Source organism: Elephantulus edwardii, unplaced genomic scaffold (genome assembly GCF_000299155.1).
Source record: "Elephantulus edwardii isolate Elephantulus edwardi_28Jun2011 unplaced genomic scaffold, EleEdw1.0 scaffold00069, whole genome shotgun sequence".
NCBI lineage: Eukaryota > Metazoa > Chordata > Mammalia > Macroscelidea > Macroscelididae > Elephantulus > Elephantulus edwardii.
This window is the reverse complement of record NW_006399819.1, coordinates 2,298,467-2,305,196: the sequence shown is the minus strand read 5'-3', so window position 1 is coordinate 2,305,196 and position 6,730 is coordinate 2,298,467.

Here is a 6,730-nt window from a genome sequence, read left to right as displayed (position 1 = left end):
ATCTACATAACGCAGATTGTTAATAGATCTTCCACCAATCCTGATGCCACAATTCTCCTCATAGAGCCCAGCCTCTCGGATAATCTGCTCTGCATACATGTTGAAAAGGTATGGAGACAGGATGCATCCTTGGCATACACCCTTCCCAATTTTGAACCATGCAGTGTTACCCTGCTCTGTTCTGACTACTGCCTGTTGGTCCAAGTGTAGGTTTCGCATTAGCACAATTAAATGTTCTGGGATTCCCATTCTTCTCAGAGTCAGCCAGTTTGTTATGATCCACACAGTCAAGGAGTTGTGCTGCCAACATAAAGGTACATGGTTCAAATCGACCAACTGCTCTGAGGAAGAAAGATGGGTAATCCCATCCCATCCCATCCCCACCAAATGATAGATTTGCAAAATATAAAAAGCAAATGTTAAAAGAATTGAAAAGAGAAATAGACACCACCACAATAATAGTAGGAGACTTCAATACACCACTGTGAAGAAAAGATAGAACTACCAGAAACTTAACAAAGAAGAAGAAAAACTAAACCACACAATAAACAAATCCTCCCTCATTTATATATACATGCTAATGTACTCCAAACAAGCACAATATACTTTCTTCTCCAATATGCATAGAACATTCTCCAGGTTAGATAATATTTTAATTCACAAAGCAAATATCAATAAATTAAAAACCATAGAAACATCATCTTCTCAGACCACAATGCTACAAAATTAGAATTCATAACAAGAGGATAAAGGAGAAAAAACATATTTGGAAGCTGAACAACACCCTGCTTGAATAGAAATGAGTAATAAAAGAAATAAAATAGTTTCTTTAATCATATGACAATGAAAACACAACTACCAAAACCTCTGGGAAACAGCCAAAACAGTAATTAAAGATCAATTTATAGCTATAAGTAAACACATCAAAAGGGAAGGGGGAAATGGTAGCTGATTCTTTAATACAACATCTCCAACAAGTTAAAAAAAAAACAGAAAAAAAAATCCAAACAACCTCTAAAAAATTATAAAACGTAGGGCAGAAAGAAATGAAATAGAAAACTGAAAATCAATTTAAACATCAACAAGACCACAAGTGGCTTCTTTGAAAAGGTCAATAATATCAGCAAAACACTAGCAAAACTAACAAAAGAAAAGAATGAAAAGACACAAATATTCTGAATAAGAAATGAAAAGGGCAATGTCACCACAGGACTAACTAAAATAAAAAACTTAACAATGAAATATTATGAAAAGCTATACTCAAAGAAATATGAAAGTCTGGAGGAAATGCACAGATACTTTGACACGCTATCAAACTGACACATACCAAAGGAGAACACCTGAACAGACCCATTACAAAACAAGAAATTTAAACAACTTCCAACGAAAACTCCAATAAAACAACGTACAACAATAACAAAAATAGCCCTAGATCAGATGCTTTTACTAGTGAGTTTTATCAAACAGTCATAAAAGATTTGTCACTAATTCCACATAAAATATTTCAGAAAATAGAAAAATAGTATTCTCCCAAGACTCATTCTATGAAGCAAACATATCCTTGATACCAAAGTCAGGTAAAGACACCACCAAAATACAAAACTATAGACCATGAACATAGATGCAAAATCATGAAAAGATCCCGGTCAATAGAATCCAACAATACAAAAAAAATAATTCACTATGACCAAGTGGGATCCATAACAGGTATACAAGTATGGTTCAACAAAAGAAAAACAATCAATGTAATTAATCACACTAACAAAGCAAAGAACAAGAACCACATTATCCTCCCAATTGATGCAGAAAAGGCCACTGACAAAATACAGCACCCTTTTCTGATTAAAACACTCAACCAAGTAAGTTTAGAGAGGAATTTCTTCAACATAGTAAAATGTATATACACACAAACCTGAGAGCCAACATTGTTGTCAATAGAGAGAGAATAAAGGCATTCCCTTTGAGAACAGGAACTAGGCAAGGATGCCCACTATTACCTCTCCTATTCAATATTGGAAGTCTTAGCGATAGCAATAAGACAAGAGAAGGAAATAAGAACTATCCAAACTTGCAAAGAGGAGGTAAAATTGTCTCTCTATGCAGATGATACAATAGTATACTTAGAAAACCATAAAGATTCAGCAAGGACACTGTTTGACATGGTCAACCAATTCAGCAAAATGGCAGGATACAATATCAGCTTATGAAAATCAATTGGATTTCTCTACTGGGACAAAGAGAATATATAAATGGAGCTATGAAAAACAATACCCTTCACAATAGTCACAAGATTAAATACTTGAGAGTAAAACTAAGTAGAAACACAAAAGACTTACTCAAAGAAAATTACAAAACTGACAATTCTACTAAAGGCAATCTACAAATTTAATTTAATCCCAATATAAATATCATTTCCATTCTTGGAATTGGAAAACCATCTTTAGTAAACTCAAGCAAGACCCACACCACACACCATACACAACAACCAAATAAAAGTGAATCGAAGACCTAAGAGTAAAATCAAGAACAATAAATTTCATTCAAGAAAAGCTTGGAAGAACTCTAGAAACCCTTACCCACAATATAAATACTCTTACAAGCATCTTGAAAAACCTACAAGCAGAAGAGAATAAAATAGACGAATGGAGCCTTCTAAGAATCAAATCCCTATGTACATCAAAAATCTTCTCTGATAGATTAAAAAGGAAAGCCACAGTGAAATAATAATTGGTAATGACATATATGATAAAGGACTCACATTTAAAATTCATAGAATACTCCAGCATGTCAAGAAAAGGTAAATATCCTAATCACAAAATGGGCACAGGATATGAATAGACGCTTCACAAAAATAAAGACATTGAGAAAGCAAACAAACACATGAAGAAATGCTCAATATCCTTACCTCTCAGAGAGTTGCAAATCAAAACAACTATGAGATGTTATCTCACCCCAGGAACAATAGCAAAGTTCAATAGAACAGCAAACAAATGCTGGTGAGGTTGTGGAGAGATTGGAACACTTACCACTACTTGCGGGAGTGTAAAATGGTGTAACCACTATGGAAGGTGATATGACATTTTCTAAAACAGTTAGAATTTGAAAGATCATTTGACTCAGCAAATCCACTACTAGGAATATACCCTAAAGAAATCAGAGCTACCATCAGGATATAATCACACGCATGTTTATTGCTACATTATTCACAATAGTAAAAAAGATGGAAGCAACCTATGTGCCCATGAACAAATGAATGAATAGTCAAGTACTACACAGAACCGAAATAAGGAACTCATAAAATATTACACAACATGGGAGGCCCTAGAGGACATTATGCTGAGTGAAATCTCAATCACAAAAGGACAAATACTATCTACATAACATCATTGTTTAAAACATGACTGACACTGGAGTTGGAGGAAATTATAAAAAGAGAAGATAAATAATGAACACTGCATTGGGATAAATGAAGGAAAAAACTGTTTAAAAGGAATATATGATTAAGCATTATTTGTATGACAACATTCCAGAATAAGAGGTGTATAGCAAAGTCAACTGGGAGTGATATAGAGGGGTAAAGGCAAAGAATTATGCAACAATGGATAATTTTTTTTAAGTGAACTGGGAAGCATAGGGAAGAAAATGTGTATCAATGAAAGAATGAAAATCCAACTTTCTTTAAACTTTCATTAAAATCACAACAGAAAAAGAAATAATACATGCCGTACCATAGGTATGTATTACTTTTTATTGAAAAATTTGATTCATTTTGACCCTGTAAGGGGGCTCTGCTGGTCTAGTGGTGAGAAGCTGTGCTGCAATTCTGAAGGTATTGCAATCTCCTCCTATGCTTCTGAAAACCTACTGGAGGGTCAGCTATGGGTTGGTTCCAACTCTATGGTACAGAACGGCAACCATGACCCTATGAAGCAGTGTAGAACTATGCCTAGACATATAGTTGATAGGGAATTGTTCATTGTTTCTGCTAATGCAAAAGTTGTAGCACTCTGGTAGATCAAATATACCAGCAACTCCACAGTAAAAAGATGGGCAACATCTTCCCATGCAATTTACAGTTTCTGAAACTCAGTGGTGCATCGGTGGTAAGCAGGTTACAACTTAAACACATTGAGATAGGTATATAAGCAAATATAGAGTATTTTAAAATAAATTGAGTTATGACAAACTGCACTTGAGATTTTTTTTTGGTTTTTTACACTTTATTCTTAGTAAGTTTATAGAGCTTATAGAGTTTCCAGAGACATCTAGTTTAGGAAGTGAATGACACTCCTGCTTCCCAACCTGAATCAATCTGGAATCTCTTCCAAACATTGTACATGATGGACAACCATTATGGTATTTGACACAATTATGGATGGCACAGTGTTCAGTATCACAGCAACACCAAGTTATTCAGTACAGGAAATAGACAAAGATCCTGTAGACTCAATCTCTCACTACGGGATTTTTAAAGACACACCCTTAAGCAGGCCTCCACCCTTGGCCAAAAGTTCAACTGACACACACTTTTGGGGGGAAATAAACAGTAAGAAACATCAAACACAACCTCCAAAACTTCCCCTACATGACTGCAATCAAGACGTGACCGCCTTCTGGAAACTCTATAAAATGAAGTTAGTTATAGAACAGAGTTCAGGTCTTTTGTGCAAGGGTTGCTATGAGTCTTCTTCAACTTGACGACACTTAAACACTGCTAAATAGGACTAGTTGTTATATTTGTAAGAACATTCTTCCACTTGTACATCACTGTCAATGTGTTTTATGAAGTACCTGGGCTTGCTGTGACTCTGAACCTTGTACCATTGGAATATCAAATGCCAGAATGGTTTCCCAATGTGGACAGTGTTTGGTGGAGCTCCCAGTAGTAAAACAGGTTTGGAAGTATGAGTAGCATCCAATTCCTAAATCACATACCTCTGTAAATTCTATGAACTTGGAGATATGACTATAGTTATGGAAAGGGATTATGTCTTTTGTTCAGAGTCACTATGACTTGTGCTGAACTCGACAGCAATCAACAACAACAGTATTCTTAGTAATGTGTGCTTTTTCTGTTATGTGTTATTTAGTAGGAACTGGCTCATAACTGACTCTCCAGTGATTTTTCAGAGGCTGTAAATAGCATGAGAGGAATTTATTGATCTTTTTCTCACAGAGTTGTTAGAAGATTTTACCTAACTGCTTTTGAGTTGGCAATGCAGTACTACTCCTGACCCACAGGCCACTAGAGCTCTCCTTAGTAATATGTAGTCCATGAAATATGTAGTATAGACACTATGGAAGGCAATATGGTGCTTTCTTAAAATGTTGCAAAAAGAAATACCATTTGACTCAGCAATTCCACTACTTGGAAAATACCCCAAAGAAACCATAACCATCACCAGGCAGATATATGCACACCCATGTTTATTGCAGCTTTATTCACAATAGTAAAGAGTTGGAAACAACCTAAGTACCCACCAACAAATGAATGGATAGAGAAGCTGTGGTATATTCACACAATGGAATACTACACTGCATTGAAGAAGAAGGAAATAATGAAATATTATTAAAAATGAGTGACCCTGGAGGACAATATGCTGAGTGAAATATCTCAGACACAAAAGGACAAATATTGCATGGTGCCACAGTTGTAAAACTGGCATCAGAGTTGGTGGGAGACTGAGAAATATGGGATAAATTGTGTATATTGCATTGAAACAGATGAGAGAACTGTCTAAAAGGGATATATGATTAGGTATTAGGAGTTCAGAAGGAAGGCTAAATAGTGGAGTGGACTTGGAGGGAGGGATTGTGTAACAATGATATAATTTTTCTTTTACTTTTCAAAGAGAAGCATGCATTGGAAAGGCAGAGATGAGCAGGGAGAAAAGTGCAACAATAAATGAGTGGAAATAGAAAATCTCTGTAAATGTTCATTGCTGTTGTTACGTTGTTATGTGCCATCGAGTCGCTTGCGACTCATAGCGACCCTACGTACAAGAGCTCTAAATGCTATTCTATCCTGTGCCAAACTAGCCATCTCAAACGCACTTATTCCCACCGCTCCAGTCACAGAATCGATCCATCTCACCAAAGGTCTTCCTCTCCTTAGCTTCCCCTCCACTCTGCCAAACATGATGTCCCTTTCCAAGGACCAGTCCCTCCTTGCAACGTGCCCAAAATATGTCAGATGAAGCTTCAGAATCCTTGACTCCAGGGAACACTCTGGCTTCACACTCTCCAGGAAAAACCTGCTTGTTCTCCTAGCAGTCCATGGTATACTTAACACTCTTCTCCAGCACCACAGCTCAAAGGCATCAATCCTCTTTCTGTCAGCCCTATTCACTGTCCAACTCTCCAATGCATAGCACATAACTGCGAAGACTATAGCCCGGATCAGGCGCACCTTAGTCTCCAGCCTGACATCGTTGCTTGTCAGTACTCTCGAGAGGTCCCCCACAGCCGACTTTCCCAATGCAATTCATCTCCTGATTTCCTGGCTGCTGTTACCAAGAACGTTGACTGTGGAGCCAATAAATTAAAACTGTTAACTATCTCAATCTCCTCACCATCCATGCTGATGCTGCCAATTGGCCCAGTGGTTAGAAACTTTGTTTTCTTGACATTTAGCTTCAGTCCATATAGGAGGCTGTAGTCCTTGATCTTCCACAGCAAGCGCCTCAGGTCCTCCTCAGTTTCAGCAAGCAGGGTTGTGTCATCTGCATAA